The sequence below is a fragment of the Anser anser genome, assembly GCF_964211835.1.
Source record: "Anser anser genome assembly, chromosome: 2".
Classification (NCBI taxonomy): Eukaryota; Metazoa; Chordata; class Aves; order Anseriformes; family Anatidae; genus Anser; species Anser anser.
The window spans coordinates 29,706,627-29,730,139 of NC_139721.1; the positions used below are offsets into that span (position 1 = coordinate 29,706,627).

Below are 23,513 nucleotides of genomic sequence, written 5' to 3' on the forward strand. Positions count from 1 at the left end.
GGAAATAAGATGCCAGAAAAAGTCTGATACGATAGAGAAAGAATCAGAAAGATGCAAGGAGAAAGCAAAAGAGAGCAGAAGAAATCCTAAAAGATGAAAAATAATAGTTGGCCAGATGAGATCTAGGACCTGAAACTGCAGAGAGCACCGTGCTTAATTTTCTGGATTGCAGAAAAATGAAACCTGACAGGATTTTCAGCACTGCCAGAAGAGTAGCACCCAGTGCTGGGAAAGGGCAAAAGACACCGGGGAAGATGCTATGTGGCCAACAGGGACTCAAGCCCTGTTGGGAATTATGGCCTTGCAAAGATAAGTCCAAGCAAATCTGGAGGGGAAGAAGAGTTGCTCTCAGGGATGCTCCTGTGCATAACTGACAAGATGCATCATTCCCCAAAGAGGACCACAACAACACTGCTGGTGGCAACTTTTAATGTCCAAGGAAGTAGCTGCAAAGCAAACAATAAGTTTTATCAAATACCTTCACCTGACAAGGATGGAAAGCAGAACAGAAACAGAAGAAAAAGAAGTATCTGATATGCTTGACAAAAGAGGCAAGAAAAGAGAAAGAAAGACAAGAAAATAAATGGCAAGAAAGGAGAAAGGAAGAAACAGCCCTAAAAATATGGGGGGAAAAATCAAAATTTGAGGAGCTTATCTAATCTCACAACCTTTTGGCAGATCATCTGTTATTATTTTTAATGAGGCCCATCTGCTGCTTACTCCTTGACACTGACCAATACCACTTATGAAAAAATGTCAACTGAATATTAATCCAATTATTGCTGAAAGAGTGAACATACATTTTCTGCCACACATCTTAATTATAACTATATTAAAGGTTGCCTACAGGCATATTGCGTATTTAGTTAGTCACCATGTACAGATGAACTTTCCAATTTTCTGTGGAACCTTTATTTCTCATGTAGGACTGAGGTCTGAGATACTATCATTAGCTTTACCATTTAATCTATTTAATAAATTTCTGTTTGGCTTTGGGCCAGACTAAAGCAAAATTACTTTGGCAAACTGCTCCAACAACGTACTTAATGTGTCTTGCCCTTGTTATTAGTACTTGTGGATATATCTATAGGGATCAACAGCTCAGATTTAAAAAAAGAAGTCAACTCACATTTTTTCCAGAAGTCCTACTTCTTGGTAGAATTTGCCTAGGATACTTTTTGTTAGAATTTACATTTCTGAGAAGATGTGATAAAAATAAAATAAAGTAAAATAAAATAGGAAACTAGAAATCTGAATAAACTCCATGTGCAATTTTTCAGGCTTAACAGCCTGTTTTTTGTACTTTTAATATATTTATTTAAAATACACATCAGAAATAGCAGTATTTATAAAGCTTCATCTTTGACAGTTTTAAATCAAAGGAAGCATGATATTAATGTTCTACTAGTACAGTCCCAGTTGAATTTCTCAAAGTTTTCCTCTTTTTACTGGAAAGTGTTCAGGCATCGTAGACTTAGATGTGACCTCAAGAGACAACCTCGTCCAATAGCTCCTCACATTTTGTAACCATAACTCACTGCCACTACTTTCTCTTCTTAGGCTAAGCCTACCTCAACCACTGTGCCACACTGCCAGTTTCTGCCTGTCCCTTAGATTTACCACGGTCTCTGCATTCTCTTTCCTTCTCCAAGTGTTACCACAGCATCACTTAGCTAATAGCCCAGGCAGTCAAAGCTGAGTCTGCTGGAATGCAGGCTGACACAAATTTATGCAGCTTTTCAGCTTGAGATCTGCCTCATTCCTGTATGTCATTTGGGGCTGGGGGGGCAGAATTATATATGTTCTCTTCCCAAAAAACTGTACATAGCACACTCTTGAGGGACATCTATCCAGCTTGCCCTTTAAAACCTTCAATGGCAGAAGGTTTTACAACCTTCTCAATCGATCTATTGTAGGTTTTATTGTGTGTGTGTATTTAAGTATTTAAATTATTTAAATTTATTTAAATTGAATAAATTTGTATTTACTATTTCTTAGTATATAATCTATATTTTGTTTTTGTCAAATTAAGACTACTAGATGTCCAAAACTCCAGCATACGGAAACCATTTTTTTTGACTTTCATTTGTTCTGCAGCTACATTTTGAAATTAGATATAATGCCTTTCTGTCACTTTCTCCAAAATGAACAATCACATTTCTTCTGTTTCCTCACACAGTTTTCTAGTATTTCTGATTATTATTTTGTCTCTTGCCTAAATGGCCCATGCTTTGAAGGAAAAACCACCAATAAGAGACACAGTACTCCAGCTATACTTGCACCAGGGCAGCTGAGAACATGATGATTATACGAGCTTTACACACACATGCATACTCCCATACCCTCACATGAAGTAGAAGGATTGATAACTTGCACTTGCCAGTAGCAGCAGAATGGTTTTTCATTTGAACCTTGGGAGTGATGCAAACTTAACCTTAAACCATACACTCATGCCAGGGAGCTCTGGAGCCTAGACTTGTATAAATTTTTACCAAATCAAGGTGCCAGTTCTGCATGATTTCAGGGAGTTGTTAATAAATATGCATTGATGCCCTGATTCTGTACAATAAAACTGTGCATTTTGAAAGGTAAACGTAAAGTTACATGCTTTTCTAGATGAGATACCGTGTATTTAATATAGTAGAGCTCCTTTATGTTTATAAAGAAAAAAAAAAAAGTCTTAACAGCCACAATAATGTCATAGAATCATAGAATATCCCGAGTTGGAAGGGACCCACAAGGATCACTGAGTCCAACTCCCGGCATGTTGCTAGTGATCAGGTGCTAAATATATATAAAGAGGATTCTTCCATTTAATCTCTTCAATATTTGGTGTTATATGGAACACAAATGATTAAAAAAACCTTATTGCCATTGTGCCTCTCAACAGATGCTACACGCCTTACCTCCTATGGACCTCCTTATTTTGAACTTTCATTTGTGCTCCATTACTATAACTGCAGACCCAGTGCTACTCCAAAGTGTTGGCATCAAACACTAAGTCCTGGTTTGTTACTGGTGAGTGTAATTTAGGAGTTTTGGTAAAGATCCTAAGGTGCTGGTTTCATTTGTCTTTAATTCAAACCTGCAAATTATCATGATAGCACTCTCCCAACCCCTCCACTTAAAACTACAATCTTTGACATCTAATTTAAATTTTGTTCTGCCTGTAATATGTAGTTTTCTTTTATTAGGGTCACATGCAGACTATATAAATGTTCTGTTCTGTGATGACTTTTCTGAATAAGTTTAATTTCCATGGGGTTATAATGTACATCACACTTTCTGAATTTCTGCTTACAAGATGGAAGTCTAAATACTGTGGTCAGCATCATGACAGGTAATTAAATTAAACTTTGTGTTTTACATAAATCATCATTTTCTCTATGATGAGCATAGTGAAAAACATTCTATAATTCCATTTTGTATTGGGTTTACATGGCAAGGTTTTGGTAGTGGGGGTCTGTAGGGGTAGCTTCTGTGAGAAGAATCCAGAAGCTGACCCGTGTTAGATAAGGGCCAGTTTCAGCTGGTTCCAAAGGGACCCACTGCTGCCCACAGCCGAGACAATAAGTGATGCTGCTTGTGCCTCTGTGAGAGCAGATTTAAGAAAGGGAAACAAATTGCTGCGCAACAGCAGCAGGGAGAATGAGGAGTGAGAAGCAGCCCTGCAGACCCCAAGGTCAGTGCAGAAGGAGGGCAGGAGGTACTCCAGGCACGCAGCAGCAGTTCCCCTGCAGCCTGTGGAGAGGCCCCTGGTGGAGCAGGCTGTCCCCCTGCAGCCCACGGGTCCCACACGGAGCAGATCTCCACGCTGCAGCCCGTGGAGGAGCCCCCGGTGGAGCAGGTGGATGTGGCCTGGAGGAGGCTGCGGCCCATGGAGAGCCCCCGCAGGAGCAGGCCCCGGGCCGGAGCTGCAGCCTGTGGAGAGGAGCCCACGCAGGAGCAGGGGTCTGGGGGGAGCTGCCGCCCGTGGGGGACCCGTGCTGGAGCAGTTTGCTCCTGGGGGATGGACCCTGTGGTACGGAGCCGTGTGGGAGCAGTTCTTGAAGATCTGCAGCCTCTGCGAAGCCTGCGCAGGATCAGTTCAGGAAGAACGGCATCCCGTGGGAGGGACCCCACGTGGAGCAGGGGCAGAGTGACTGAGGAGGAGTGGCAGAGGCAAAGTGTTAGGGACTGACCACAGCCCCCATTCTCCTGTTCCCCTGCACCACTTGTGGGGAGGAGGTGGAAAAGTGTGTATGGGGGGGAAGGCATTTTTAGTTTGTTTTCTTTTTTTCTTATTTCTCCATCTTGTTGGTAATAGACAAAAAAATTCCTATAATCTCTCTATGCTGAGTCTGTTTTGCCTGTCACAATAATTGTGGAGCAATCTCCCTGTCCTTATCTCAACCCTTGAGCCCTTTTCTTGTTTTTTCTCCCCACTTCCCTTTGAGGAGGGGGAGTGAGAGAGCAGTTGTTGTGGAGCTTGGCTGCCCAGCTGAGTAAAACCACCACACATTTCTAATTCTGTTTTTTTTTTCTGATTCACAATATCTGCTATGCTTTGCTTTGAACACTGACCGAGGTCTCACATGATTTCAGGAAAATAATAGGTTTTGCTTAAAAAATATTCGTATTATCCTAAGTCTGTCTCACTGTCACTTATGTCACCTTTAGGGTTCATTGTTGCTGAGCATTGAATCAGGCCTCAGATATCTGTGGTACTAAAGAAGTGCCTTTCGTCAGATATTGAAAATAGCACTTCTGATAGGCCCTAACATACATGGATAAGTATATACTAGTCCAAGGCTGTGAGAAATGTCTACATGAAATGTGGCTTCCTTCATTATTGAGGAAGGTGCTAAAGAGGACAGAGCCCTGTCCCATCTGCAGGGATGGTAGCTGTGGTGCTTGTCCACAGGTACACCAAGACTTAAAGAACTGATGGGTTTCCATCTCGTCAGCAACCTATTCCTACTCTTTATGAATGTGGAAGCACAGTTTTTCAAAAAGAAAGGAAACAAACATTTAAAAATATCAGGAAACACATTTTCTTTTTTAAGACTGAAGTTCAAAAAGGTATCTTGGTATATATCTTGTTTCTGAGAATCTCTAAACAAAGCTGTGGTCACCAACTCTTACCTCTCTGTACTGAATCATGTATATCTCTGTAAGGTCAGAAACTGTATTACAAAATAAAAAAAATTACTTTTCTCCTATACTTTAGAAAAAGATCAGTGATCTGGTAGAGTTTTATGTGACTCCACTGGATGAGAGTGAAGACTTCCCAATCATAGCCTCAATCTATTCACTATTTTTTTTTTTAAATATCCTCAGGCTGGTCAGAATTGGGGTGAAAAGAAGTGAAATATGAGATCTGTTATTTTTATTTAAAATGTATTTAAAAATCCCATAAGGCATGAGGCAGAAAATCTTTAAAAGTGTTTTAAAAAATAAATGAGAATTTCCTATGTAGCATCAAAGAAAATATTGTAGGTATAAGAAACCCAATAAAAGCTGATGTGTATTGTACAGACAACATAGTGTGCATTTTAAATTTTATATAATGAAATGTTCCAGAGGCAGAAAAAGATGAAAGAAAAAAAAAAGTTAAAACAAATACTAAACAGAACTACTTGAATTGATTGCTCTACAAAAAGCCTAAGATAGCTGAGAAAAACAACTGCTCTGTTTTAATAAATATGAAACACTACAAAAAAAGATTTTACACAGTATCTGATAGAGCTTTCAGTATCACTATTATAAATATAATAAAGGCTAAGACAGAATTTGTTTCCTGTGAACTAAGTGACAGAGCAATTACATCAACATTAAAAATAGAAAAAAAATGCAAAATGCAATCTAGTTCTGCTAATGCCTTTAAGTATCTACAGCATATACTGGTATCTGGATCATCACAGCGGTTGAGTGCCTTGTGCGGTTATTTACCTCCCCCAAATATACCAAGCCTTCCTTGTCAGTGGGGTGAAGGGTTCCCACTTTCTAGATCACCATAAAAGGTCTCTCTAAAATGAATGAGAAGAATTGATATGTGAAAACTTTTTGAAAAAGTGATTCTTATTCCACATCTAATAGTGGAAACTGCGAGCATGCAGTCACAAAATTTGTACACAAAATGTACACAATATGAAAGGTTTGCTGTAGAACACTGAGAAAAGCTTAATGTCCAGTCATGATAAGACACAATTAATTTTAACTAGAGCCATCATACTAGGAAACTTTTAAATTACTAAATATTTAAGGCTGGGGGAGATTAGAGGTACTGGTATTTAGGGCATTCCAGCTTTCCTTTCAGCCTGTGTTCCCAGATTTTACCCTTTCTTAATAGCTCAGCAATGTTCATGCATAACAGAGTTGCAAAGCTTTTAAACTTATATGTAGAAGAGGAAGCATTACAGCAGACAGAATGTAAAATAGCACTGTTTAGGAACTAATATTGTAGCAAGTTTGTTGTTAAAATACATAATAATGTGATGCTGCTTGATATATGATACACTAATAATAAAATAATAAAAATAATAATAATAATAATTCAGCTTCTTCCATTGATGGGTATTGGACCAAAACTTTGTTTTCAAGTGCAGAATACTGTTCCTATAGAAAATTAATGACCAAAATACCATTAATTTAATTGGGATCGAGACTGTCAGCATTCTTTATGTCTACTATTCACTTTTTAAAAGCCTTTTTGTTTGGTGTATATTTTGAGAGGTACATTCAATACTGCAAAGCTCTTTGAAGATGAAGAACAGACATAGTGAATTCATCATCAAGAAAATAGTTTGACTTTTTCTTGGAAGAGCTGCAGAGGAAATTTAAAAAGGGTAGAAAGTCTAGCATGGAAAAAAATATCCTGACATTCATTTCAGAAAGGAGAAGAATGGAAAGGAAATCAGAAAGTAAAAAAGAGTGAAATGTATTGACTTTTAAAAATCCATCAGGAGACAAGAAAGTGAAAGAGCAGTAAGAAATATTCCGTATAAATTCTGTTTACTATATATTAACACTAAATAGCCAGCTAAAAACCTTATATTAGGGGATTTGAGCAAAAAAAGTATGCCAAGATGGGAATGGCAAGTTATTTCACCCATAGTAATTGGTCAACAACACACAAGACCACTTGGTGATAGGAACATCATTTGTCTCTCTGGCAAGTGTGTTCCAAGTATGTCTTGATAACTTATATGGACCAAAACACTCCCTTGCGCCATTTCCTTAATTTTCCTTTGCCATATTATCTGGAAAACATATGCCAAGTGGCAGAGTGGGGCACGGGTAAAGGGGGATGGAAGCAGAAAGAGCAGCACCTATTCTAGTCTCCTGGGGAACAGGAGGGGACAGTAGAATGATCAGAATCTGACTCTCCCTTAGTAATTATTAGGCCATTACAAATCGTTAGCATTTGGCACTCTGGTGTATATCAGGATCAGATATAGAAACAGAAGCACACAATCCTCTCCCTGACAGACTTACTGTGTCAAGGGCAATCTACCACAGTCAGTATACAATACTTCTCTTTCAAATGGTATACCATTACACAAGGGTCAGAAGTAGCTAGTGAACATCTCTGAAGATGTAGACTTTCTTAATTCTGTCTCATTATATCCCAGTTTTGCAAGACCACAGATGATAGCTTTGTACCATTTGCACGAGGTGTAACTAGTCCATTATGAGGAACACGTACCATAAATTCAAGATAATAAATTTCTTAATACTAGAGCACAATGAAATACATCACACAACCACATAACAGATATTCAGAAGTGACAGAGATTTTGAGGCAGCATGGTTAGAGGTGTATTCACACTGCCTGTTTCAGCTGCTTTGTAATGACCTGAATTAGATAGCTGTGGTGGGTCAGCCATGGCAGCATGGAATTTACCAGTAGCTGCAGAGCTGACAAGGGTAAAGCCACTGAAAGCTAGGCATCTGCCATGGCTCATCTGCTGTCAGTGCTGAAGGATGCAGTTAGAGAGTTTTAGGAAAAGAGGGTGCAACTGACGTTAGGCAAACACCACCTAGGAATTATGCCACATATGTTGTTGTAAACTCAAAGTGTTGACGAAATTAATAAGCCTTAATATATTTTTCTAACTTACTATCTCAGACAAAATGTTTGTATTCCCAGCAAACTGTGACAGATATCGATAACAAATGCATTTAAAATTAATACATCTTTTCCCATGAGTACACTGTGAAAATGTTAAAGTATCTCTAGATCTTCAGGTGCTCAGGGGCTGAGTACCAGATCAAAAAGTCTGATCTATTCTACCTTATGTTCATTCTGCCCATAGGATATTTTTCTAATATAAACCAAAGCAGAGTACTTTTCCACATAGCCAGCATTTCAATACAATTTATTTGAAACTTTTGAAAGGAGTAAGGGCTGAAACTCAAAGTATGCTTGTTGAATTATAATTTATGAGTAACATATTACCCAGGTGTTTTGGACAAGATAGTGAAAGGGTAAATCAGGAAATATGACACACTGATTTCCATTAACCCCCTGGCACTGGCAATTTGAAGCTCTCCTTACTAAAGGCTAATCCATTTTGCTGTAGTGCTTAGCATTTTAAAATCTTAACTCCTAGTGTCAAAATATTTATATGCTTTTAGATATTAGAAAGGCATGTAGCAGTTTTGATCCCCTTACTATTCTACTTATTGTCATACCCAATCAAAACGAACAGCAACACAAAGCCTACCTATGGAAAAATATAGCTCTTTAGTCTATAAGAATGAATTCTTTCAGCCCATTTTAAGACATGCTTTTGTCCAATCTCTGGAATTTTGTAAGAAATTATAAGTAATCACAGTAAAGCTGAGGTTTAATACATCTAGGTTCTAGCTAATACTGATAATGATGGTACTTGTGAAAATGGGTTTTTGTTGTTGTTTGGAAAGGTTTGGTCATAGTAGAAGATGCCTACCTCTTCCTTAGTGCTGAAACTGCAATAGGCAACATTTTGCTATGACATTTTGCAACATATACTCTTCTCCTTAATGAAATCTAAGTGCTTCGCTTTGAAATGAAATCATCTGTTAGGAAAAATATCTATTAGCTGAGTCAGTTCAGCAGGTCTTATATTTCATTTTCATAACAGATTTTTCTGAGAGGAAGAAAGGAAGATAAGAATCTGAATATCATTTGGATTGTTATGCCATTTTACACCTCAACGAGCAGAATAAGGGAACCCTACTGTCATTACTATTAGGAAAATAAAGACTACAATTCAAAGATACCCTTCATAATATAGACTACATTGCCCTTGGTACCAAACTATCATTACTCTTTCCCACACAAGCAGGAATCAGATAAGCTTCTGGAGTCAATATAAGTTTTCTCTAAAGTGATTAGCTCAGCAAGCTATATTGTGATGATATTCATTTGTTTTCTTTGGATTGGATGTTTTGACATCTCTCATTTAAGCTTTAGAAAATCTTGTGTCCCTGAAAATTCCCCAGTTAATATGGATGACAATCATCTGCTTAGGATGGAGCTATCCTTATGATGAGTTTATACCAGAGCCTGAAGAAATGACATTAATTATTAGAAAATGGAAGTGTCAGTTTAGTTGCTGATAGGGCGAGCAGATGCTGCCTTCAAGTGACTGCACTCATTCTTGGAGCTGCAACAGAATTTACTGGTGTTTGTCTGTTTTCTCTTGAAGAAGTCTCTCATGTTTAATGTTGCAGAATTCCCTTCTGTCAGTTAACATCTGTATGACTTCCAGGTAGAGCCGAGGGAAACAGAAGCTTCTGTGATTATGTCTACATAAAGCTTGTAACTTTCAAGCTCATTTTCACTGGGAGGAATATGGCATCGGTATCGACACCACTGAGTACACTGCATGTAGAACATGTCCACATGGCAGTCAATTTTATCGTACTGTCAACATTCTTGTGTCTAATTGACACACTCATTGTCCTACAAAGTATAATTAATCAATGCTTTCTGAGAAGCCTGAAAAAGGCTTCATGCCTACTGTATGCCAGCTGTCCCAAACACTTCAAACAATTCAAATGAATTTTTGGATAAGTCTACATTAAATGCACCTACTCCTTTATATTTTGTTCTCTGTTGTTCTCAGAGAACACTGACAGTATTGGAAAGAAGCAGAAATACTGGGTAGCAGCTTGCATCTTCAAAATGCACTCAAAGGACCTCACTTTTACCTAGTCATTCTGAATACATTTACAAAGTAGTGTAGAAAATTAAAAATAAAATATTGCCATGTGTCATAGACTTTATAAAACCCCTCTTCAAATAAAACACTGTGGAAACAGCTAACCTTTACATTTTTAGATTTCCAAGAAAGCAGCAAAAATATGTGTCTGAGGATATAGCTAGGAATCCACATTTCAGGAGGCCCATAACAAGATCTGTGAAATCTACTCTGTAAGCAAGAGCAGGTCTAATGCTCTTTGACATTAAACAGAAGATGGTATGATGCTTTTATAGTGTACTTTGTATTGAATTTCCAAGCCAAGCAAACTTAATGAGGACAGAAGGAACAACTGCAAAAGTGGAAAGCATCAAAGAACAAAACAAATAATGATGGCATTGAGGTAAATAAAAAGGCCTGTGTTCTGAATATCTCAGAGTCACAGAATGGACAAGGTAGGTAGGGACCTCTGAAGATCATCTAGTCAAACCCCCCTGCCGAGCAGGATCACCTAGAGCACGCTGCTCAGGATGGCATCCTGGCAGGTTTTGAATATCTCCAGAGGAGACTCCACAACCTCTGTGGGCAACCTGTTCCAGTGCTCTGTCATCCTCACAGTAAAGAAATGCCCCCTCATATTCATCCAGAACCTCCTGTGCTTCAGTTTGTGCCCACTGCCTCTCGTCCTGTCACTGGGCACAACTGAAGAGACTGACTCCATCTTCTTGGCACCTTCCCCTCAGATATTTATACACATTGATGAGGTCTCCCCTCAATCTTCTCTTTTCCATGCTAAACAGACCCAATCTCTGAAACATACAGGCCAGACTAAAAATATAACAGAATGCACAGACACTGTATATATTGAGTATTATACGTAAAATAGGAGCCAATATGATCAAGGGTGCAAAAGTCCCAAAATACAATCCAGTATATCGTATAAATATGCTATATAAATATATTTTTTAAAAAAAAATCATATATTAAATAAAGGGAATCGGGAAAGAATAATGTAGTAAACTCCAAGGGAAATAAAGAGGGCAAATGTAATTACTCAGCCCACAATTCACACTTTTCTTTACATAACCAAAACAGCAAAATTGCATATTTTAAAAATACTTTATACTTACTATGTTAGAAATCGTTCCTTGACACAACATAACAATATCAAGAGTGAATTTTAAATTGGCCTTAGTTCCAGTTTGTTTTGTAATTTTCTATAATCACTGAATTTGTTGTTACCATGATGTTACACTGTGCTCTGATTCAGAAAATGGTGAATATAGAATAAGAAGGCAAATAAGACATCAAATACCAGGGACTAGAGCACTTGTAAAAAGAGCAAAAACCTATCACTAGATGTCGTGATTAAGAATCAAAGTGAATTTTAAAAAGACAAATTAAATCCAAAGAAAAAAGGTTAACAATAACAATGAAAAAAAAAAAGAATCCATCTCCCCCAAATCCTGAATCCTGATGATATTAAACAGATTCATAGTTAGAATACAAAAAAGTAGTTTGGCCAAAAGTGTTCTGGAGTCAGGCACAGCTTGAAGAGCTCTACAGCAAGTTGTGTGTATTTAGAGTGACAGAGCAGCAACAATAAATAGTACAGACATAGTACTCTACAGGCAAAAACATCAGAAAGATCTTGAGGTACTGGATGAGCTCCATTTCAAATTTTTACTCAAATCTGTTTCGATTAGCACATTCTAAAAGAAGGATGGTACATCTTCCTGTTTTGTGCCTTCCCATTACAAGAATTTGCAAGGGCTAGGTCTGTCTAGCCTCATATCACTATTTCAGCCACATGTAACTGTTACGAAAAAATCTAGGCAGGGCAAATAAAATTATGAAGGTGTATGGACAATGCATTGAAAAATTAACTTCACTAACAAGTGTGAACAGTATTGTATTATTTTATACAGATACTTTATATAAACTTGATATAAATACTTTATATAAAAAAGTATGACCGTGGGAGTTTACATATGAGGAAAGAAAATGCATATATATTTAATGCATGTTTATATTGTAAAACCAGTGGCTTTTGACTAATTTTGAGCTAGCTTTCAGAAAAATTTAGAGACTCTAAACCATAGTAAACATACCATTCACATTTGGCTGTACCATTGATTAAAGATCTGATTACAAAATGTTTTCTGTGCTTCAAAATACATTACTTCCAACCTATAAATCTAGCTTTTGGTTTATTCATGTCCTTGATCTTTAGCAGATCTCACTAGTCATTACTTTTCTTTCTATCATAAAATTTGAATAAGCTGCCTTTTGTCAAGTTGAATTCATTGAATTGCTAAAATAGGAAACTTGAGTTCCAGGATTTTTTTGCAATCCTGATATAATTTTTAGCTCTTCTCTTTTGAAACTCTTATCTTAAAACTTCTACATAAATATAAAGATAAACATAAGTGTGAAGAAAGTGCACAAAAAGAGGGAGAGAGAGATTTGTGGATGTCAATGAATCAATAAAATTTTCCAGAAAGAAGATATTTCAGGCCATGGAATATTTTTGGAAGAGAAACACCTTGCATCCTCACAATGGGAACACTCAAAATTAGATTTGGAAGAAACCTTATAACTGTCAGCTGAAGAAATAATGCATAGATCTCACAATGAGATATAATATATGACTCAAAGTAATTTTCTTTTCTGACGTCTATATTTGGTAATTATGAAGCAACTGAATATTTCACTGCCTATTCAAAGGGTTCATCAGAAGCTAACTCAGGGATTCTGGTCTTTAACCAGCCTGGGGACCATAGTTTTATAACCACATCTAGAACTCAAAATATCTCTGCAATGGAAGACATTATTAACTAAAAGGTTTTTTACCTCTCAATTAGTTTCACTGAGAAAGCTACTTTTAGCTACATTTTCTTTGGGAAAAATAAATCCATTTAACCCAACTGTGTTAGGATATGTTTCAAAGGGAAAGAAAAACAAACAGACAAAAACTGATAAAGCAGGGGGAAAAATGGCTTTTGCTCCTTTTTCAAAGGAATGTGCAAAGGAATGTACATTTAAGTAAACCAGCCTGTTTTTCCCCTTGTCCGTATTTTTATTTTTAAATCATGCATCTGTCTATACCTGTATTCATATGTATTCATATGACAATTAAATATCAATTAAACTTTTAAAGCTACTGAAACTGAAAAGGCTTATTTGCAGGCATTTAACTGTAGGTCTAAACCCATATGATCCAATCTTTTGATTTTCTCAAGCACTTTACATACTTAGCTAGACAGAAATAAAGTAATTGCAAGTTTGATCTTAACCTTCCTCTATTTTATTTCTGTGCTTTTACCCCCATTAAGTATATGGTTTATTCCTTACTGCACGTGACGTCCCATTAATATAAATCCCTTAGAATAAGGTCTGTAGTACCAGCACTTAGCAAGAGATCACATGTAAATCATTTATTTTTCCCTTCTTTATCTCCTACTATTAATCTACCACTAATCCCAGCAGAAAATCAGCCTTATTTTTCCAAATTAACAAACAAGCAAAACCTCCTAGATTACATACTGCTTAAACAGAATGTAGGGGGAAGATATGGGATATGGTAGGCATATGACATTAATCCTAATAAAGAGTTATTAAATCCCAAATGTCTGTTGGGGAAGAAAAAATAATAAAGCTAATCAGTCAGGTTCTTTTGTTGTTTTTGTTGTTCTTTAAGAGCATTCTGTTGACTTTAATTGGAAAACAAAAGCTTAGCTAATAGTCACTTGGTAGAAGTATACTGTAGATTGAGTTTTTCAGTTAGGAAACCAAGAATTTCTTGAAAGACATCTTTTATCAGATGTTGTTTACTCAGAAAGGGAAATTTACTCTTTTTTTCATGGAAAAAAAATCCTACAGAACTGAATAGAATTGGTTAGCATACCTGTAACACTGTAATGTGATTGAAATGTTAGCATTTTATAGAATTTTTAAATATTTGAAAGCCCCATACTCCATTAAATATAGCTTAATTACAGACTTCCTTATAAATTGACTGCCTTTTTTTCAAGGTTGTCATAAATCAGTTTAGCTTTACAGTTTAGGCATAAAATACTTCAGCAAAACTAGAAGCATCATGGCCAGACCTGAACATTCTGTTTACAGACTTCCCTTTCATTGATTTCTTGCTGATTCATGTGACTGAGAAAGGCTCTGACTTATTCAGTTCTGAAAACAAATATGTATTCAAGAGAGTCATCACAATATGTGCTTGAAACACCAAAGTATGTTGCCAATGACACAAGACAGGCTAGTGCAGCACCATAGCTTCCCAGGAGATCAGAAACACGGTCCTGATACTGCTGGCTCTAAGATCACTGCAGCTCTTGAAGCAGAGAAGAACAGATAGGAGGAATACTCAGGAACCCAAGGAGTTTGGAAGGCACAAAGAGGTTTGGAAAGCAGAGGGGCACATCAAGCTATGTTTTTGAAATTTGGATGTACAGAGACAGAGAACATACCAAGGGTCTCACTCAGCTTGCTAGGAAATATGAGACAGCACCATTTGAAAGAGCTTACTACCTATATAACTAAGACATAAAAATAGGTAGGAGGAGCAGCCAAGGAGCAATAGACTCAAGATCACCAGTACAATGAATAGCTGAATTCATCACAGACCTTAAGTTTTGAAAGTACTTATTCAACTACCAGTTTACCCAACAGACCATCTCTGATGAGAACATAGTAGTAAACATCACCAGTTGCTTGCACTAAGCTTGTTATTTTTCTTAACATTATGATAAGTTATGCTTTTGCCAGCTTGATCACAGAATTCCAAATAGATTCTCCTTATTCTAAAGAAAGTAATGCCCAGCTTTGGCAACACTCCATTTAGCTCAAGCCTGCTATATACTATATCAAATCTGCTTCAGTACATTTTAATTTTAGACTTTGTTGCCTTTTTTTTTTTCTTTGAGGATGTCAATTTTTCTCCCCTTCAGTTCCAGTAGTTTTCAGTTACGCCATCATTTTTGAAACAATGGAAAATAGATTATTCCTCCACTGATCCATGTTTTAGCAGCTCCAAAGATCAAAGCCAAAGAATAATCACAGGATGACTTCTGTTGTAATATTCTGTTGAAGTATTAATGACAAGCGGTTATTTTTAAGAGTTATCAAAGCCTTAATAAATACCCTATATTTAAAAGGGAAAGGGAGATGTATATGTACTTAATTGTCATTGGATTTCAAGTTCGTTATGCTCCAAACATTGGAGTTTTTCAACATAGAAGGGGCATAAAGCAGTTTAAACTCTTTCCATTCTGCTGCAAGTACACCACGGAATGTTCCCCGTTAATCTTTTCTTAAATTTTCTACCAAAGACAACTGCTACCTAGATTAGGTCCACTCTGCAATGCAGCTCCATGTAGATCTATCCAACCTAATTCTAACAGCTCTTCAGCCTGGCCATGGTTCAATACTAATGTGACTGTACCACCTTCAGAACCAACTCACATGGTACAAGGAGATATTATAGCAAGTTAAACACACTCTTAGGTACATTTGGATGACACTGTTTTGCATCTATGTGCTCCATGAGATCCCCGGCACAGGGAATAGCTCCTTATGATATAAATTTACTTTTAGCATCACATCATCGTCTGAGATTGTGCATGTACATAAGGAAGAATACTTTTTCTCTCTCCACAGTTTTATATCACTTACAGGCATATGTAGTCTGTCTGAGTAATTACAAACTCCCTTTAATACATATATCTGGTGTTTACCATGCAACTTTCTTATGTATTCTTCATGGACTGGAAATACGTCTACTAAATTCTTTGCATCTAGCATGGTGGGGGGCTCAGTTCTGATTTGTAGTTCAGGTGCTCTAATCATACAAATAATGAAAAATAACAATAGACAGCAAGATTTTATGGTCACTTTAGTGGCAATGTCAGATTTTGATTGGAAAAAAAAATGCGTTATGGGACTTTCTGAAGTGAGGTTTTCAAAGTGAAATGACATTCTACCTGTCAAACACTGTTAGCTTATGTTTTTATGTCGACTGTTTATTCAGAAATTTAAAACATATTCATTTAAAAGCAAAAAGAAATCACATTTTTACAGGCAAAGGACCAGAGATTAACATAAAAGCAAAATGTGCTAGCAGAGAGAGTAACACAAACTGAAAGCAAATTCAAATTTTTCAATTCAAAACACATTAAGAATAGAGGGAAGTCAAAAAATATCAAATGTGCTTTTGATTTAACTGACAATGTCCTTTTATCTAAAGAAATCACATAGCATTTTAAGACAGTAATGTATATTCCACAGCATGCAATCCCCATGACAGCTTCACTAAGAAATAACCAGCTGACATCTCAGAATAACAACTACTCCCATGCTTAAACATTAAATAAGGATATGCCTTTGCTGCATTCTGCCATGCAGGGTGTACATCCTTAGGCCAGCCATAAATATGAGAGTGTGAGTGCCAAAAGCAGCCAAGCAGCCTGAAACATCACATAATGTTCAGTTCTACCGCATTTAAACTGCTGTGGAAGTGAAAACAACTTCACTTAATTGCTAACCTCATCTTCCTCATCTTACATGGAATAGGCACATATTGTTTCTAGAAATACATGTTTTTTACAATTATACAAGCAAAATCTGTTCCTTTTCAAAACTATCTGTGGATGTTAAACATGTGCAGTGATTTCCGAAACGGTCATTCTAGTCCTTTAAGTTAAATAGAATAAGGGCATGAGATGTTTTTGACTTGGTCATTATCATTTCATATCAGCATGTTGATAGAAAGTATCATTTTTGTTTCATTTTTATCTAAAACGAAGCAATGCTCTATACCGAAACTAAATGAACATTGTCATTTCATTTCCAAATGTCAATTCAAAACCAAACTATTTTTTACATTTCTTAATATAATCTGTTTTCATTGAATTTGACATACCCCTACAAAACTTTTAGTTTCAGCAAAGTATTATTCTTCAGCAGAAAAATCTTCAGCACAAAAAATCAACCAAATACCTATCGTAATATCAATGGATCACTTCTGTCCAGAGGAATGCCTAAGGTAATGCATTAACGTGCATATGCAGTAAATGGCTCCAGAGTTGAATTAGTCTTTAGCAATAGCTAAGGTCAGTACATAGCCTTTACATTTTGGTTAATTAGTCAGACAATGTTATATATGGATACTAGAAAAATGAACAAAATACCTTCTGTTCATAGCTTCATATTCTGAAGGTTTTTCCCCTTCACGGTTTTTTTCCACATGCTTCTGACTACGGCAATATAATGGGTTAATATTTAGTACAAATGTTGAGAACTTCAGTCTAAACATGCTTGCAAATATCATTACATCTGAAATATCATTTCAATAGATAATGTAATGATGACTAATAGGTATGAAAGAAATCTTACTGCTTCATTTTCTAAGTACAAAATACATAGGAAAATGAGGAATGTAGCTGATACATTAACATTCAGAAAAACATTTAGGGATATAATTGGTACTTACTAAACCAATTAGTATAAAGTAATCAAGTGTCAGTGAACATATATAATTTACTGTTGCCACTTCAGGTGGCCAAATTCTTTGTTTTTCTCAGTAAATGTATACAAGCAATTGCAGGCAAACAATCTGATATTTAGTGGACAATTTCCTTAGAAGGGTTTATTACTTGACTAACATCTGTCTGCACCAGGACTGTCAGCAGTCAAAAAACAAACGTTCACATTGAGTCTTAGCTTGGCTTAGCTCTTAACCCTACCCTTCAAGCAGGGGCCTATTTATGCTTTGAACATGGGCTTGTTAGCACAGCCAGCTGTGAAGTTTAAAGCAGAAGCTAAGTTTCCTTCAGGTTGGAAACTGCCCACTTTCTGAGCACATTGAGACCTGTGAATGCAGACACAGTAGGAGGCTTGGGCATCTGCGCGCAACAGAGCTTGAGAAGCCTTTTGTTGATCTGAAAAAGAGTGAATTTTACCTCATGCAGTATCAATTTCTGTGGAATCTCAGGCTTTCAAACCAGTGAACATGAGCTACTTTCATGACAGGAATACTGTGTTGGTTCATTTTTAGGACTCTCAGTTAGGTAAAACAGGTCTAAAAGCTTCAAAACATGGAAAATACCTACCAATTTATCTGCTCATTCAAGGAATGAACATACTTGGAGGTTTACTGCTCCGAAAGGAAGGCCAGATTTGGAAACAGCAGTCTCATTTGAAACTTTTAGTACATCTCAGTCAATATTTCCTCAGATTCTCAGATTCCTTCTAAAATCTGTGGCCCTATAATAATTTTTAAAGTGTCTCACCCATCTTTTGTGTAGCAGTCAGGTGATTACAGGTATCTTACATGAATGGAGACACTGATTTTGTTTCTTCCTCAGCTACCAAAGGTTCAGAAACTGTAATGGAGAATATTTTGCTAGAAAACAGGCTAGGTTACCTCTGTTTTTGAAGCTGTGTAAAAGAACATCCACTTCGGGGAGGTGGCAGAAGGTGGGGGGGATAACTCTATTTTGCTCAGAGAGGACAGATGCTGATTTCTTCCTAGAAGGCTTTCTAGTCTGCAGGTAATGCTAGCTGAATGTAAAATACAGACACAATCCTGAAAACAGACACAAAACCTCAAAATCCTCTTTTCCGAGAAGGAAGAACAACAGCACAGTAACCTCCATGCTCCACTGATGCCTCCATGCTTGTGCTCATTCTTTTGAGTCTCATTCAAGCCCTTGTATCTCCCCGAGCACAATGACATGACTACAAGTAGCAGGGAAGAGATACAGTCTCTATATAGACCCTGGTTAATGATCTCATGAAGTCTGCAGGGGACTCCAGAAGATGTTCCAGGCTGGAGGTGTTTCAAGCTGTTGGTGTTTTTTAACTTAAGTGAAAAATGTATTAATATTTCAGAAAGCACAGGTTTAAACTGTGGACTCCTTTTTCTCCTTCAAGTCTTTTATCCACAAACTTTTAATTGTTTCCTTTAACTCCTTACATCCATGAAGCACAGGAAGTCCAATTTGTAGGGATGGTAAGCATCACAAGACCCAGAAGTTTGAGGAAATTCAAAACTCTGGAGAACTATAAAACCTGACATCTTTGATTAGATCTTTTGAGACATTTCTGTTCAGGCAAGACTTACTACAGAAGAGTCTGTTTTATTATTTTAACCAAATACTGAAGCTTTCCCTGAAAAAGCAGTACACCTTTCCTTACATGCTGTCTTACTCTTCACACTCTCTCTCAGACAAATCTAAAGCACTCCACAGGATGGCCAAAAGCAGCAAAAACAGTGCTTTCAAGTTATTCATACCTTTAAAAAAATAAAAGAGTAAGGATGGTTTATGCTTAAGGGAACCACAAAATAGATAAAAAGTAGATTATATTTAGTCTGAAATGGTTTGTCTACCACAGGCATTCTGGGCAATTAAATGCCTGCTTATTGGGATCACTGCCAAAAGAACAGATTCAATTAAATGAATTGCAATGACTCCTAATAATAGTTAACTGGCCCACCTAATCCATTTAAATAGCACATCTGGTCTTGCCTGCTAGCCTATTTGTGGTTCACTCATATAGCATTTGCTAACATAAATGGCCTGCAGTGAAATCCTTTTTTGCTGTTTTATTGCTGAATTCCTGCCACTGAATAAGTAGATCTAACTTTGACTGGTGACATCTTTCAAAATTTGCCTGCCTCCACCTCATCTATTGTGAGAAAGTTGGGAGGAAGAAAAGAGGAATAGAAAAAAAAACACTAGCTGTAAAAAATGAATGCCAATCATTTTTTAAGGAATTCAAGCAATGTCAGAACTGAATGAATGTCTCTAAGGAGAAGGAGGATCCTTCCTCACATCCTGTGAATGAAGTGGCATCAGTTAGTTAAGAAAATGTACTGAGGGTAGTAGATTTTTTCAACTTCACATATCTGAAATCAAGATGTGTAAGAAAAAAAAAATCAAAAATCAAACTTCTAAATATCGTCATTTATCAAAAAATAAATAAAAATCTGAGATTTCCATACCACTGATCTTGAATGATTTAAAACAGAAAAAACAGTCCATAATTTCTCAAAGATGGTGAATGAAACTAAGAAATAAATGTATCTATTGAGGATAAAATATTAAATAATAATAATAAATTTTTTAAAAGCCCAAATATGCATGTGTTGGTTTTGGAGAGTTTTCAAAATCTCCTCCTTTTTCTACAAATCATGAAAATGAGGACAAATATTTCTGAAATACATAAACAAACAACAAAAAAAAGCTAATTCTAAAGTTATCACTTCTGACAATAAACTAGCTTTTGTCTCCCATACGTGAGTGTTTAAGCAAAATTATATTACATACACCAGAACTTATCGAATGACCCTAGAATTTATGTCATTCTGTGCAGCTAAACTGTATTTACATATGGTCTTGAAAACTCAGAGGGCTTCCAGGGATGTATTGATTGCTCCTAGATGCCCTGGCAACATAAATTATTCTGAATGGTTTGTACCAAGATTACCTAGGTGGAACAGACTTATAGCGAGGTTCTCCTGGGAACAGTTAACAAGATCAGAGCAGGGTTGGTGTCCCCCCCTTACTCCAAAGTCCCTGCCACTGATTGGTACCCAGGAAACTGCCTGCCCACCCACTGCAGCTGGCCCTGGCTCTGCTTTTAACCTATGTCTCTGCCTTGAAAACAAATGTCAGCACAATCTGATTACTTTGTAAAAGATTATATCATTAGTGAGAGTGCCCATAAGGAATTGCACAGAGGAACGAGCAGAGGGAATGCGAAAACCCCCAAAGCTACTGAGTCATAATAGAGTTACCAGTCTTTCTCAAGCAGTTTTTCTCTGGCAGAAGAAATTCTAGTGAAACGTTATAAATCATTAAAGCTATTTATCACATAGTATTGATATATCACATAAGGGCTAAAAACAAGGTACTAGTGATTATCTGAGTCTTATTTCATGAACATGAATTTTTTAATCAGGCGAGGTCTACTTAATTCAGGATAGTCAAATCAAACTAATTGTCACCAACATTAAGTATTCATGTTAAGTCTTAAGGTGATGAATAGATCCAGCACCTAAGTCTTTAATAGAAGTGGAAGGCAGTGCTCAAATTTAATAAAAAAATAAATAGATATTTAAAGAAGAATATTCTCTGTAAATATGAAAGTTACTGATTTCCTCTCACTAAAAATATTGTTATCCAAAAAAATGGCAAGTAGGCATAAACATCTATCATTTACCGGTGAAATATAAGTTAGCAAAATAATAACAGCATAGTCAAAAAGCTAAGTAAAGCAAAGACACATAAGCAAAGACAAGTGAACAAAATCTTTTTCTTTTTTTATTGATTATTTTTGATTTCATAGAGTGCCTAGAAATTGTATGCTTTCTTGCTGTGTTTTAAAAAGAGGAAATTACAACGTGATTGATATATAGATAAACTGCACATATGAGTACCTTCGTCCTCTGACAAAGTGCACGCTCATTAATTCCTCTAGCTGATAATCAGTTTGGAGTAGAAAACCCATTGCTGAACTGCTAAAAATAAGCTGTTTCTTCAAAGCAAATACAACTCTTTGCCACTACCCAGTGTGGAGTTTCACTTTTTTTTATCACCAGAGGCTTATGACTAAAATATTTGGAAGTAAAGCTGAACACAGGCAAGGTCTAATACAAATGAGTCAAATGAAGAAGAGCTTTGTCAGAGAAAGCTAGGAAACAACTTTTTCTGAAAGGCCACGAGTCTCCTGATGTTCAGCAATGTAAACCTTAAAACTTACACTTCTTTTAGGGTCAGTGGGACACTGGAGAACTTCCCAGGATGCAGATATGGGCGTCCCATGTAGCCATCCCCAGAATGTGTGGAGGGCAACACCCATATGCATGCTATAGATTCCTTCCCACAGTGCTGTGGCTGGTAGGGCAGAGGTGAGCAAGGGCACATGGGGTGGTCCTTCCAGGTGCATCTCCAGCTTATCAGGGCTCCAGGCTGGGCCCACCATGCACCGTCCTCGCTCCATGCTTCCAACTTTGCCTTAAGGAAGCTACCCGTGTAAGAAGATTAAGAAAAAAGATAATTTTACTATGGATTTCTAAAATGGGCTCTCTGGCTGTATGTGATCCTGTCCCTGCAGCTGTGCCTGCACAGCTGTGTAGAGCACCAGGTACACAGCGTCTGTCCAAGCTGACAAAAACTCTAATTCCTAATTCTGTTTTTGGACCCCATAAAGAAAGATCCCCAAAGTTACATAAGAGAACATTGGACAGTAAAGCTTAAACATTATGAAAATTATAATTACTCAAGAATTTAACAACATCAACTCAAACCGCTCTCCTACTGGCCCTACTAGGACCAGCTTCAGTCTCCAAGTACATTATTTCTGGTTGACCTTAAGAAAAAAAAAAAAAAAACAGTTACTTCTTTTAATGTCATGTCTGAAATATTATAACAGTCTCTACATTTGAAAAATATATTGCTAATGTGAAGAAACTCCCCTGGAGAAAAAAAGTTTGCCTTGCTCTGAGTGATTTAAACTACTAAATAATGCTTAGATGGGGAAAGGGAAGCTACTTGATTAGAATTTGTAATATTCAGATTATAGATTAGAATATAAAGCTACTATATTTATGGAACAATGCAGGGAGACAGGGAATTTTCATTAATAATTAGCATAAAAATGATATGAAAAAAAGTTGCATCTACTGTTTTGACAGATGATCTTCTCAAGAACTGCAGGTAGCAATCAACAGTTTCTCATTATTGTGGAGTTTGTACTTTTAAAATAAATAGTATTTAATAATATAGTTTAAAGCTTACACAGGAAGAAAACAGGGTCCTTTCATCCAACAGATGAAGGAATAACATGACCAAATGGGGACTGAAGCTGGGCAAATTCAAGGAAGAAATATAGTGCACATTTTTAACTGAGGGTAAATAATCCCAGTTAATTGAAATCATTTAGCAAGGGCTGTGATAGATTCCTTGTCACTTGAAATCATTAAATAAAAATTGAGAATCTTTCTCATAGACATGTTGAACTCATACCAGAGAGAATAGTTTGCTCTATGGAGGCACAGATTATTGCAGTGATTTTTTCTGAACTTAGGATCTGTGAACTTATAAAAGCTAAAGAATAGTGGACCCATGATTTATTTTACGAATACATCAAAATAAACAACTACGAAAAGTTATCCAAAATTGAAGAAAAAAGTTCAGCAATTTCACAATGAGAAAACCTCATATTTCTTATACGTGCTAATGATCAAGGAAATAAGATACACCTTTTATTCCATCAGCTAGTGACATTTACTCTGGTCAGTATTGGACGATTAAGTTAAGCATTCTT

The 23,513-nt window shown here is 36.7% G+C and overlaps 1 protein-coding gene and 1 long non-coding RNA gene across 7 annotated transcripts in view; one reads left to right on the top strand and one right to left on the bottom strand.

Annotated features, from left to right (window-relative positions):
• LOC310893830 (uncharacterized protein) overlaps window positions 1–23,513 on the bottom strand; it is a 141,487-nt gene that overhangs the window by 52,126 nt on the left and 65,848 nt on the right. The window contains exon 4 of one of the 3 annotated variants that reach the window (XR_014579341.1): window positions 20,540–22,211. The exons of 1 other annotated variant lie outside the window; for it this stretch is intronic. The gene's annotated coding sequence lies outside the window, so the exon portion shown is untranslated. Of the gene's footprint in view, window positions 1–20,539; window positions 22,557–23,513 lie in introns of those variants that run through there. One more of the 3 variants, XR_014579342.1, reaches the window with a different exon arrangement.
• The window catches only part of LOC310893832, an 86,396-nt gene that overhangs the window by 36,162 nt on the left and 26,721 nt on the right, over window positions 1–23,513 (top strand). For 3 of the 4 annotated variants that reach the window (XR_014579346.1, XR_014579347.1, XR_014579349.1), the window contains one exon: window positions 2,891–3,234. This is a non-coding gene — a long non-coding RNA (uncharacterized lncRNA). Of the gene's footprint in view, window positions 1–2,890; window positions 3,235–23,513 lie in introns of those variants that run through there. The other variant, XR_014579345.1, reaches the window with a different exon arrangement.